Source organism: Pristis pectinata, chromosome 1 (genome assembly GCF_009764475.1).
Source record: "Pristis pectinata isolate sPriPec2 chromosome 1, sPriPec2.1.pri, whole genome shotgun sequence".
Lineage (NCBI taxonomy): Eukaryota > Metazoa > Chordata > Chondrichthyes > Rhinopristiformes > Pristidae > Pristis > Pristis pectinata.
The window spans coordinates 56,215,583-56,228,721 of NC_067405.1; positions in this window are offsets into that span (position 1 = coordinate 56,215,583).

Genomic DNA, 13,139 nt, shown 5'->3' on the forward strand with positions numbered 1-13,139 from the left:
ACTTGGCATTGACCTCCTTTACTCTTCATTCTCAATTTTCATCCTATTTATTTCACAGTTTTTCAGACTGATTGGTTAAGGAGATTTAGGACTGTTCTATTTATTCAGACCATAGATGTCCTGTTATCACTTCTCCCATTCAACAACTTACCACAAAGAGTTTATAAACCCAAGTTCATGAGCTAAAGCCTAACTAACACCTGTTGTTGGATATTCTGTCAAATCAATATTTTGATTTTTATCCAGAAAGTGCTCCTGACTTCAAAAAGGCACCTGAAAATGGTGATGTACAGAAAGACAATGCATGCTTTCTGTATGGATCTACCATTGTGCATGGAGCCAGGTATCACATTTTACAGATCCTGGTTCACAGAGGAGAGAGACCTGTGGGGAGGGGGCGATGTGCTGTATTGCAGGGAAGGTGGGCTGCAGCTCAGTTGGAAAGGGTTATTGGGACCCATAAGGCTACATCTGGGGAAGTGGAGTGGAGTGGGGTATTGAGGTTTTGGATGTGAAGGTGAAAGTGAAATTTGGAAATGTGACCATTTGTGGGAAAGGAAGCCCATACTTAGGTGGGGTATTGAGGGGCCCATGAGTTTGCAGCTGGCTACAAGAAATGTTGAAATCCTAATGGGGACTTATCACTTACCAAAGAGGATCAGGCATCAAACTCTGTGATGAAGACCTGTTTCTGCATGAGTGTCCCATGCTGTTCCCAGTGTTTTAAACAAGAGACACACAAACATATTTTAAATACAATTTGTATCTGTCTAGGTACCCCTGTGCATAATCACGTCATGCACAATGAGCCCAGACTGAAATTGATAAACCATGTGACTCATACACCAACAGAAGTGTGATCAATTTCTAGCTTACTTTCGTCTGCACTGTGCCAGGTAATAATATTATTATCCTGTTAGCCGGCAAAGAAAAGAGAAAATTGTGTGCATTTATTTGTCTAAGTATGAACAATCATGTAAAATGGGGTAATATTGGATCAACTATCCATTGTACACTTCTCCTGATTTTGGAAAGAAAAATTAGAAGGTCTGCAATAATAGGTGGCTGATCTGCTAGCATCCATTTTATACTTCAACCAATAATTGCCCGGCTGTGAGTAACTGTCATCATTTTATGAAAACAATGGCACTATCAAGACAATGCAATTGAACTATAGAATGTGTCTGGGTAAAAAAAATTGCTTATTAAATATGAAAAAGGAACAATTATTTTGTAGTATTTACTATACAGACTAACTGGGCTGAGGGCAGACATGCTTCACAGGACAAAACATGCCCCCTACATTCCTTCATAATTTCAGTTATTAAGGCAGATGATGGGTCAAAGTAGAAAGATTTGATGACTAGTTTGAATATGCCATTTGATAATCCCTCGGAGAGAATCTCACAGTTAAGATCTATCCTGAATGCAAATTAAAAATGTAATGTTGTAAGCTCTGCATGTGTATAAAATGACAGGATTCACCCGCACTTTGCAGAAGTCTTAAGTCTCTTCATAAACTTACATTTTAGGACAACATTATAAAGTCAAATTGCAAAAAGAGAGTTTTGTTTCTGCTAACCTAATGAGGAATAAGTATGCATACTTCACTAATTAAATAGTGTGTCAACTATAAAAAAATTTGCATAAATCCAGCAATACTGAAGTATTGTGGTCTATTTGAATATAATTAGTTTAGATTGCTCTGGGTCACTGACATATGCACAATGTGTGTTTTAATGTTATACCTTTAGCAGCCAATTGCTTAAAGAGAGCACTCATGACTAGTCTCTAAAACTTATCATGCTAATGAAATTATTCAGTCTACCATGCTTATTATTCATGAAATGTAAATTGGGCATAATGAATCTCTTTGAAAGCCAGTTTTCATTGAAATAATATTTATATTTTTAAAATGACTAAACTCTTCAGCAGTAGAGCATTGAATAGATATTTTCTGAAGTACAATGATATTTCTCAGGACCTGCGTATAAACTATTACTAAGGAAGAAACTTATGCATTTCATGAGCAACATTAATACAACATACACAAAACGACATACCTAGTCAGGTATACATCGATTTACTTTCTAGGTCTGTTGACAATTGCCATTATAACACATTATTACATTGTTTAAGTGTTGATGACTTTGATAAAATTGACTTGATTTTATGCTTATTTCAGTGTAATTGGTAATGATTCGTTACAATAATATAGGTGCATATTATTGAGATAGGATTCAATGCATTTGAATGGGATTAATTGATATTTAATTCAAATGGCTTTCTGTAATATTTGCGTTAATGTTTTGGATGAAAGTACACTGGTACACTCGCGTCTTCTAATCTGACATTAATTGTGGTGCCATCTCAAGAGGGTTAGTGTTACAAATCTGTTTTTCAGTTTGTATTATTATCATTTTAAACACCACCTTTACTTAACCACTTCCCCTGCTGATGCAGAAAGCCTATGCCATCATTGAATAGAAAAGAATTAAAATGTATTGCTACTTGAACATAATGTTGGGCAGCAAGACCAACATGAATGTGACAGTAACACAATTGAATAGAAATATAATAGGAAAATAAAACCCACAATATATTGCATACAAGAAGTTCATTGTAAAATTTCTTGTGTTGGGTAAATTCTATTATATGAGAAATCTCTTCTCATCCAGATCGTGAAGCTCAAATTATTTATCTGTCGGGCAGCTGTCCCCTCATAAAGACACTGGGCTTCAGAAATGTCTTCAATGAGAGGTTTTCCAATTGAAATTGTACAGGTGACAGGTTTTCAAGACAAATTCTACCCATTTCAGGAGATCTAGCATTTGATATGAGAGAGGGAGCGATCTGGCACCACTTCCTCTGTGATTCTCAGCAGGCTTGCTATTCCATGCATCTTTCAGAATCTATTCACAGCTTATCTCCATCTGAGGTGGTGTCAAAGCTGTGTTTAATGGTTTTGTCCTCTGAGACAGAGCAGATGCTCGTCAAGTATCTATGGAGGAGCAAAAGACTGAAAGAGACTACAGACAAGGCACTAGGACCTTCCTTACCTAACTGGCTACAAAACTCAGGTAGATACATTGAAAACACTGAGAAGATAGAATTTTCACCAACCTTCAACTCAGAGTGAAGTGGCGAATTTTCAGAAGTCCTATGGAAACATCTAGCCACAGTTTTAGTATAAGCTTAGCCGAGTATTATTGTTCCCCTTCAATGGTGTTGTCCCAGTCTCCACCTGTTAATTGTGGAGATAATACACTTGGAATCATGAACTAACAGGGGCAGGCATGGTACTGTGGCTGCTAGCATAACGCTATTACGGTGCCAGCGACCCGGGTTCAATTCCAGCCGCTGTCTGTAAGAAGTTTGTACGCTCTGCCCGTGTCTGTGTGGGTTTCCTCCAGGTGCTCCGGTTTCCTCCCACATTCCAAAGACGTACAGGTTAGGAAGTTGTGGGCATGCTATGTTGGTGCTGGAAGCGTGGTGACACTTGTGGGCTGCCCCCAGAACACTCCGCTCAAAAGATGCATTTCACTGTGTGTTTCGATGTACATGTGACTAATAAAGATATCTTATCTTATCGGATTTATATTAGTAAGAGTAGCATAAAAGCAAGTCAACGGTGTCAATGCCATTTAAAACAGATAAGAGGAATAAATGGGTAGTTTTCCACTTGATTGGAGGTGACTAGTGGGCTGCTGCAGAGATCGGTGCTCAACCTCAGCCATTCACAATCATTTCCAATAATTTTTATGAGGGGACCAAGTGTAATATATGCAAGTTTGCTGATGATATATACCTGGGCAGCAGCGTGTGTTATGAGGTGTACACAGAGACACCTCAGGGGACACAGACAGACTAAGAGGATAGGTGAAGGCCCGTCAAATAGAATATGAATAGAAGAACTGTGAGGTACAAAAATAGAAAATCAGGGTCATTTCTTAATTGAGGGAGACTGAGACCTGGATATCCTTGTATGAGAGTTAATGTGTAAGTACAACAAGCAATTAGAAAGGCAAACAATATATTGTCCTTTATTACTAGAGAATCTGAGTAAAAACAAGTTACTGAAATTATAGAGGGACATAGAGGAACTGCACCAGGAACTGAGAGTACAGGTCTGATCTCCTTGCTTAGAAGAATGATTGGTGATCTTGCTGAAACGTACAAAATTCTTACAGAGCTTGACATGGCAGATTGAGGGATGATATTTCCCCTGGCTGGCATTCCAAGGACCAGGGTTACAGTTCCAAAATAAAGGGCTGCCATTCAGGACTGAGATGAGCAGAAACTTCTTCACATAGAGGGTGGTGAATTTTTATACTTCTCTTCCCGAGATGGGCTGTGGAGACAGTCATTGAATTGATTCAAACAGACATCGATTGACATTTGGATGTTGCGAGAATCATGAGTAAACAGGAAAGTGGTGTTGAGGTAAGAGATCAACTATGATTTTATTTGACAGCAGAGCAGGTGCAAGAGGCCATATGGCTTATTCCAGCTTCTATTTTCTATTTTATCACATATTTATATATTGACAAAAGCAATACGCATTAAAAGACTAAGCATAATGAGAATGAAACAGTAATACCATGTTATCAACTGAGAAGTCTTTTGAAGAGTAGTCATTATTGCAACAGGAAACATGGGTGGCGATTTCTATACAAGTATTTCCTTTGAAGAGCACAGTATTGACCATGTCAAGCCTGAGGGCACATACCACCAGGCTTAAGGACAGCTTCTATCCCATTGTGATAAGACTATTGAATGGTTCCCTTACACGATGAGATGGACTCTGAACTCACGATCTACCTTGTGATCTTGCACCTTATTGTCTACCTGCACTGCACTTCCTCTGTAGCTGTGACACTTTACTCTGTACTATTATTGTTTTTACCTGTACTACCTCAACGCACTCTGTACTGACTCAATGTAACTGCACTGTGCAATGAATTGACCTGTACGATTGGTATGCAAGACAAGTTTTTCACTGTACCTCGGTACAAGTGACAATAATAAACCAATACCAATAATAATGCTGATTGGGAAGTAATTGGCCCAGGAAAATTGGGAGATTTTCCTTGCTCTTTTCCAAAATAGTGGGCTGGATCATGCTTGACCTCAGTGCCCATGCTATGCCATAGCCTCTCTCACTTGCTGAGACACTAGAGGGATGCTGTACTGGAGGCCAGTTTGTCATGGCCCTTCCTGTGGGGCTGAGCTGGTCACAAGGGACAATCCCAGGCCTCAAATGATGGAACCTCATGCTTGGCCCAACACTGCTTTCACTGTTTTTAGCTGTCTCATACTCAGAGACATATGAAATCACATCATTAAAATGCAAACATTATTTTAAAAATGAATAAAAGTGAAAGGTGATAAATTTAGCTCATGATATAATAAACTACTGTAAATTGAAACAATATATATTGTGAAATAAAGAGAAATAAACAAAAAACATGCCCTGAACCTTCTTTTTTAATGAAGATCAAATAAATGGGCTCAAAGAAAGTTCAGATGCTGAAAATCTGAAATAACAGAAAATGCTGGAAATACTCAACACGTGAGGTAGCATCTGGGGAGAAACAAAGTTCAAGTTTCAGGCTTCATTAGAAGTGGGAAAGAGTAAGGAACACACTGAATGATCAACCTCATTTCTACAGTTAGTTTGTGACATGGATTACAGTGTAGATCCTTTGCTTGTTTGCCAACCAGGGCTGACAACAGCTGAGGGGCCAGATGCAAAATGCAACTTCAGTTCGGAACTGTTGTGAGATTCAGTGGTGAGTTCAGTGAATGTAGTGTACAGGTATGGAAGCCATTATATACATCAGATGGGTCTCAGTTCCAAAGAGAGCTATGATTGATCCAATCCAGTGCATTGGGATCTCATACATCCACTTTAGAGAGTGGATTGGTATTGGTATTGGTGTATTATTGTCACTTGTACCGAGGTACAGTGAAAAACTTGTCTTGAATACCATTTGTACAGATCAGTTCATTACACAGTGCAGATACATTGAGTTAGTACACAGTGCATTGAGGTAGTATAGGTAAAAACAATAACAGTACAGAGTAAAGTGTCACAGCTACAGGGAAGTGCATTGCAGGTAGACAACAAGGTGCAAGGTCACAACAAGGTAGATTGTGAGGTCAAGAGTCCATCTCATCATATAAGGGAACTGTTCAATAGTCTTATCACAGTGGGATAGAAGCTGTCCTTGAGGCTAGTGGTATGTGCCCTCAGGCTCCTATATCTTCTACCTGAAGGAAGAGGAGAGAAGAGAGAATGATCCGGGTGGGTGGGGTCTTTGATTATGCTGGCTGCTTCACCAAGACAGCGAGAGTCCATGGAGGGGAGGCTGGTTTCTGTAACATGCTGGGCTGTGTCCACAGCTCTCTGCAGTTTCTTGCGGTCCTGGGCAGAGCAGTTGCCATTCCAAGCCGAGATGCATCCAGGTAGGATGGGACTTGGAATGACATCAGAGCTGGGAGTCATTATCGCTAAGAGTGCTGTATTCCCTTGGCATTGTCCTGGTGTGCCAACTGAGATTGGTTTTTTGATCAAGTCTCTAAAGTTGTGAACACTTTTGATTTCATTATTAATTTATTGATTTTGCAATTCATTTTAGACTCCATGACTCACCAGGATAAAAAGTAGGAATGGAGGTCTTCTACCTTTAATAATTAATCACATATTAAGATGCTCCTGGATCAGAAGCTCCACTCAAGGGAGATGAAACAGTTCCACATGCTGGTCCAGGAGAAACCCATGACCTACAGAACAGATGGTGGATGGAAGATGGAAGATGGCAGGAGCCGCAGAAACTTTATGATTGACATGTGTGGGTTCTTCCATACAGTCAAGGTCACCTATAGCCCAAACACTCAAGGTCACACTCCAATGAGAGCCAAGAACAGGGGTGATCTTATGGGTGGCACGATAGCGTGGCAGTTAGCGTAACGCTATTACAGCGCCAGCAATCGGGGTTCAATTCCAATTGTTGTCTGTAAGGAGTTTGTACGTTCTCCCCGTGACTGCGTGGGTTTCCTCTGGGTGCTCCGGTTTCCTCCCACACTCCAAAGACATATGGGTTAGTAAGTTAACATGGGTGTAATTGAGTGGTGTGGGCTCGTTGGGCTGGAAGGGTGCTGTATCAATAAAGCTTTTAATGTTTTATAAAGGACAGAGAGAGTAGAAACCTGAAAGAACACTATGAAATTCTCCAGATGAAGGTTCTCGACCTGAAACATCAACTGTCCATCACCCTCCACAGATGCTGCCTGACCCGTTAACTTCCTCCGGCATCTTGTTTGTTGTTCCAGATTCCAGTATCTTCAGTCCCTTGTGTCTCCACTTTGAAGATGTCTTCCTTCGTGGCTCTGTCCTTGATATGACCGGCCATTTCAAGCCTCTCAGTGCAGACACTCCTGAATAACAATACATAAAAAAAGCCATATCCCAAATGAAAAAGTAACAAGGTCTCAGGAGCCCAGAAAGAAGCTGCAGAAATTCTGAAACAGAAGTGAAGAACTTCAGTCACAAATCCACAATCTCATTATCCACATCTGGGAAGAATATACCAGGAGACCTCAGAGATACCATACTTGTGACCATCTTCAAGGAAAGATACAAATCCGACTGAGGTAACTACAGAGGAGTCTCCCCGCTAACTGCCACCAAGGAAGTCCTCAACAGGTCCTCCTCAATCTCCTCCTCCCAGTGGCTGAAGAGCTGCTTTCCAAATTGCAGCGTGGATTTAATCCATCTAGAGGCACAGTGAGCATGATCTTCACTGCATAACAAGTAGAAGAGAAATGGAGGGAGTTGCATCAGCCACTATACCTGGCCTTTTTACAGGCAAAAAAAACCTAAAATCAGTAGTCAAGTGCATTATTGCACTATCAAGCCTTCCTTTGCAGTAGACTCCTAACATACTAAAAAAGAATTGCAGTATTCAACATCCATATATATTGCCTTTCACAGAATGCTTCAGAATATGTCAATAGGTCAATACTTCCAAAAGGAATAAACTACTTAAAGTTGTTGGAACTTGACAATGGCCACCTGGGAATAAAGGGGAAGATTGTGAAATGCTCCTGGCTTGTATCTTGTCCATAATTCATGTCACTGGCAATGAGCACTGATTGTTTGACAACAGTTTCTTTTAAACAGCTTGGTTTGACAGACAATGATGAATATGGCTCTCCAAAATATATGCAGAATTTTTCATAAAAATCATTTTAAAATCTAATACTTTACCAGGTTCAGGAGTGGCATGCCATCAATTGACAGCATAAAATACTGCAGTCCATTTCAATAAGTCCTAATCAAAAATTTATACTAGATATGAGGTCAATTAGTGGACAAGTTCTATTCTCAGCATTATTAGTATTGGCAGTTTCCTGGACACAAATGCATGCAACTTAATTACAAAACTTCATAACAGATTGGAAGTGGGCTTCATCATATCATCAAATGGAGGATGACCATGCACTTATTGGTTTGACATAATGTCAGCAGCGTTGCCATTCATTGCTCACCCCAAACTCCAAGAGGTGGTGAGCCATGATCTTCTGAACCATTAACAGTTGTTTGATGGAACTGAACGGCTTGCTGGGCTAATTCATAGGCTCTTGAGAATTGACCATGAAAATTCAACTACTGCAAGTGCTGGAAATCTGAAATAGACACAGAGAATGCTGGAAGTCCTCAGCAGACCAGGCAGAAACTGTGGAGAGGGTTAAGTGTTTCAGGTCAGTGACCTTTCACGAGTTCAGCTGCCTGACCTTTTGTGTATATCTAACAATTTCTGGTTTTTGTGTAAGAATATGCCATTTGGCTTTGGGATTACAGTCAGATGTGGCCAGATTACATAAAGATGGCTGACTTGCATCTCTAAAGACTGTTGCATCTCTAACACAAGCCAACATCTCTGATGTCAATTGCATACAGTCACTTTATTCAAACTCTCAAGCTGCTTTTGTGAGATTTGAGCTCATGTTATCTTATAAGATAAGATAAGATATCTTTATTTTACATTGAAACACACAGTGAAATGCATCTTTTTTGCGTGGAGTGTTCTGGGGGCAGCCCGCAAGTGTCACCACACTTCTGACGCCAACATTAGCATGCCCACAACTTCCTAACCCGTACGTCTTTGGAATGTGGGAGGAAACTGGAGCACCCGGAGGAAACCCATGCAGTCACGGGGAGAACGTACAAAGTCCTTACAGACAGCTGCCGGAATTGAACCTGGGTCTCTAGCGCTGTAATAGCATTACGCTAACTGCTACACTACCATGCTTGCCCCCTGCTATTTTAGATTATTCATCCAGGTCCCGGGCTATTAATCAGTGGTGTAATAAATCTGACTGTTGCATCACAGTGGTATCTGGGGGGGTGGGGGTGGAAATAATTCGTGAATCATAGAGAGATGCACAGCAACAGCTCCTTTGGCCCATCGAGTCCATGCCGACTATCAACTACTCATCTGGACTAATCCTACATTAATTCTATTTTTTATTCTCCCCACATTCTCAACTACCCCCCCCCACCCCAGATTTTACCACTCACCGACATACTAGGGGCCACTTGCAGTGACCAATTAACCTACCAACTTGCACGTCTTTAGGATGATGGGAGGAAACTGAGCACCCGGAAGAAACCTATGTGGTCACAGGGAGAACGTGCAAACTCCACAAAGTCAGCACCTAAGGTCAGGATCGAATCCGGGTCTTTGACGCTGTGACACAGCGGCTCCACTAGATGTGGCACTGTGCCACAATTGATGGGAAGGTGGCGAGAATAGATAACAGAAAAACTCTATGGAAGAATGGGATTGCGGGATTGCTCTGTGAGCCAGCATAGAGGCAAAGTAGCCTCCTTCTGTCTTGCAAGGAAATATGGACTATGAGATAATGGACATAGTGCACTGGCGTTGCTGTTGGGGTAGCACAGTAGTGTAGCTGTTAGCATAATGCTATTACAGTGCCAGCGACCTGGGTCCAATTCCCTCTGCTGTCTGTAAGGAGTTTGTAAATTCTCCCTGTGTCTGTGTGCGTTTCCTCCGGGTGCTCCGGTTTCCTCCCACTTTCCAAAGACGTACAGGTTAGGAGCTGTGGGCATGCTATGTTGGCACCGGAAGAGTGGCCACACTTGTGGGCTGCCCCCAGCACATTCTTAGCAACTCAAAAAGATGTATTTCACTGTGTGTTTCAATGTACATGTGACTAATAAATAAATATCTTATCTTATAAATATCTGTTTGCAGGTTTCCTCGGATATTTTTGCAGCTTCCCCCGATCCATCCTGACTCAAGAAGTCCCAGGTTCAGCTTCCTCTGGTGAATTAGCTGATCTCTTTTAGCAAGGCAACAACAACACTGCATCCAGTCTTAAAGTTTTGGGAGAAAAATAGTTGCCCTGAATTCTGCCTTCTCATCATGATCAAGCGACTTTGGCTGGGAATGCACTCGCACAGACTTTGGTGAGGACAGGGTTACTGTTATTTGCTATTCCTCTACGATTTGGTAGGCTATGGATATTCAGCATCAATCACTGCGAGAAAATTATGCCAGTTGGCCTTTGGTTCCAGAAATAGATTCAGAAAGATTCAAAAAGAAAGACGTTATCGAACTTATCAGTCACATTACTGATTTACCATTGTAACTGATTCTTCCATTGCCCAAAATGTAATGCATCCTTCAAGGCATAGTTTACATTTTCCTGGTGGTGCCTATGTTCTATTATGGTTAAATAAATGCTCTTTTAAGAATGGTTCTTTGGCTCATTTTCTGGCACCAGTGTTAAGAGAATTTCAACAATCACATTGCTTTGAAATTTGGAATCTTATTGTGAAAAGGCACAGGGACATTGAAGGTTAAACCAGTCAAATTATAATTTGCAATTAACTAAATCATTAATTCACTTGCAGTACTTTGGACTGCTTATAGACAGAAGTGTGAGAACAATTGCCTGATTAGATCATATCCCAGGTGTACGCAGGCCTGGTCAATGAGTTGGACGTTTCCTTAGCAGCTTTGTGCAGCACCTGTAAATTTTGAAGGATATCTTCAATGTTTATGCTGTTATCTTTCTTTAATGCTTCTAACCTGCTTTTATCAAATGTTACATGAAATGGGGAATGGTAGCTGGAGAAGATGTCAGAATAGCGAATAGAACAGAATCAGTGAAATTCACCTTTCAGGTAATGAGAGGGAGAGGGAGAGGAGAGGGAGGGCGAGAGGGGGTGAAAGGGAGAGGGAGGGGGAAGGAGGGAGATGGAGAGAGAGAGAGGGAGGGGGAGAGGGGGAGGGGGAGAGGGGGAGGGGGAAGGAAGAAGATGGAGAGAGGGAGAGAGGGAGGGAGGGGGAGGGGGAGGAAGGAGGGGGAAGGAGGGGGAGGGGTGTCAGTGTGTGTGTGTGTGTGTGTAGGACACACCTCAGTTTCTACCCTCTTCCTTTCCAGTCCTGATGAAGGGTGTCAACCCGAAACGTCAACTGTTTATTTCCCTCCATAGATGCTGCCTGATCTGCTGAATTCCTCCAGCATTCCGTGTGCATTGCACTAGAAAGGGCCAGCAAGCCAGCCAGCTTCTCAGATGGGCAGAATGAGCTAATGCTTTATATAGGATCCTAGGTTAGAATATTCCTCTGATTAGATGCTGATTTAGAAATCTGTACAAGTAAAATCTGTTCAAGATAAGCTTCCATCTAAATGACACAGTCAATATTTATGATCCTAATTCCCTGTGTTCTATTTGCTGATAAAGGTGCTTTACACATTAAACCATCTCCTTTTGTAAAGTACTGCTGTGAATTTCTAGCTGTATCAATTTTTGCCAAGTTTTTAACCCTCCCTGTCTGCAAGAGTGGTATGGGAAACCATGGGCGGGAACAGTGAGGGTCAGCAGGGGGACAAACCCTCACTCCCCCCTCCCCACCATGATCATGTAAATAAGAAATGTCTAATGTAAGAATATGGACATGTGAACTTATTTGCTTAATATCATTAAGGATGTGTGCCTGATCCAAATTAAATGACGGTACATTTAACGCATCTCAAACATCCCATACGGCATATGACAAAACCACTCTCAGCTTCCAATCATTTTACTTACATGTCCCAGACCAAGCAAGGTCTTAACTTAAACAAATATGTTCATGACTCCATGAGTCATGTTGCAGTGATATTACTGGGACCATGCGCCAATATATAGCAGTTGGTGTTTGGTGATGCTCCTGGGCTGGTAATGCAAAGACCTAGGTTAAAGATTCAGAGGCATGAGTTAAAATCCTACAGCTGAGGAACTTAAATTCCCAGATAAAAAAAAGAAGGTAGAAAAATGGAATAAAAGACTAACCTTAATAATGGTAGCATATGAGACGACCAGATCTTTGCAAAATCTATTTTACTGATGTTCTTTTGGGAAGGAATTTATTTTCTTACCCTTTATGTGACTCTACACCCAGAACAATATTGCTTGCTCTCAACTGCCCTCAGAAACAATTTAACCCATCGTATAGTTTGAGTTAATGCTCACAACAATGAGTGCACACCATTAATGAGTACATTCAGTCTTAAGTGCACAGTCTGCAGCGAGCTACAGCAAGGATCCTGCCTAATTTTTCCTTGCCCTCAGCCTCTTCCCCCTTGCTCAATTACGGGTTTGCCCACAGCACCCCGACACACATGGTTGCTTCGTGACTTGACTCCTCCCATTCCCTGACCAACTCCGATTGCTGTCTGCTGCTGTTGATGCCATTCCTGTAAACTTTGGGAGTGCCTTTCGAAGAGGGGCAGGCACCCCAACAGCCCGCCCAAGTTCAAAGTCTTGGTCAGGTGACGCTTGGTTTATATTGCCACAGTAACTATGGAGCTTGGGAGCTGACATGGAACTTTTCTTTGAAAATGAGCCTGTCTAAACTACAAGAGGGCTTGGGATCCCAAGTGCCAAAAGTAGTCTGGGTTGTTTTATCTGTTGTGACGATAATGACACTTCATAAGTACTTAAGGCTTCTGGCTCTTTTGTGTTATTGCTTTCAAAGCAGAAAAGAGTTCTGCCAGAGGTCTCATTTGTTCATGAAAGAACAGTAATTACACTGGCATGATATGCAGTATTGGACAGC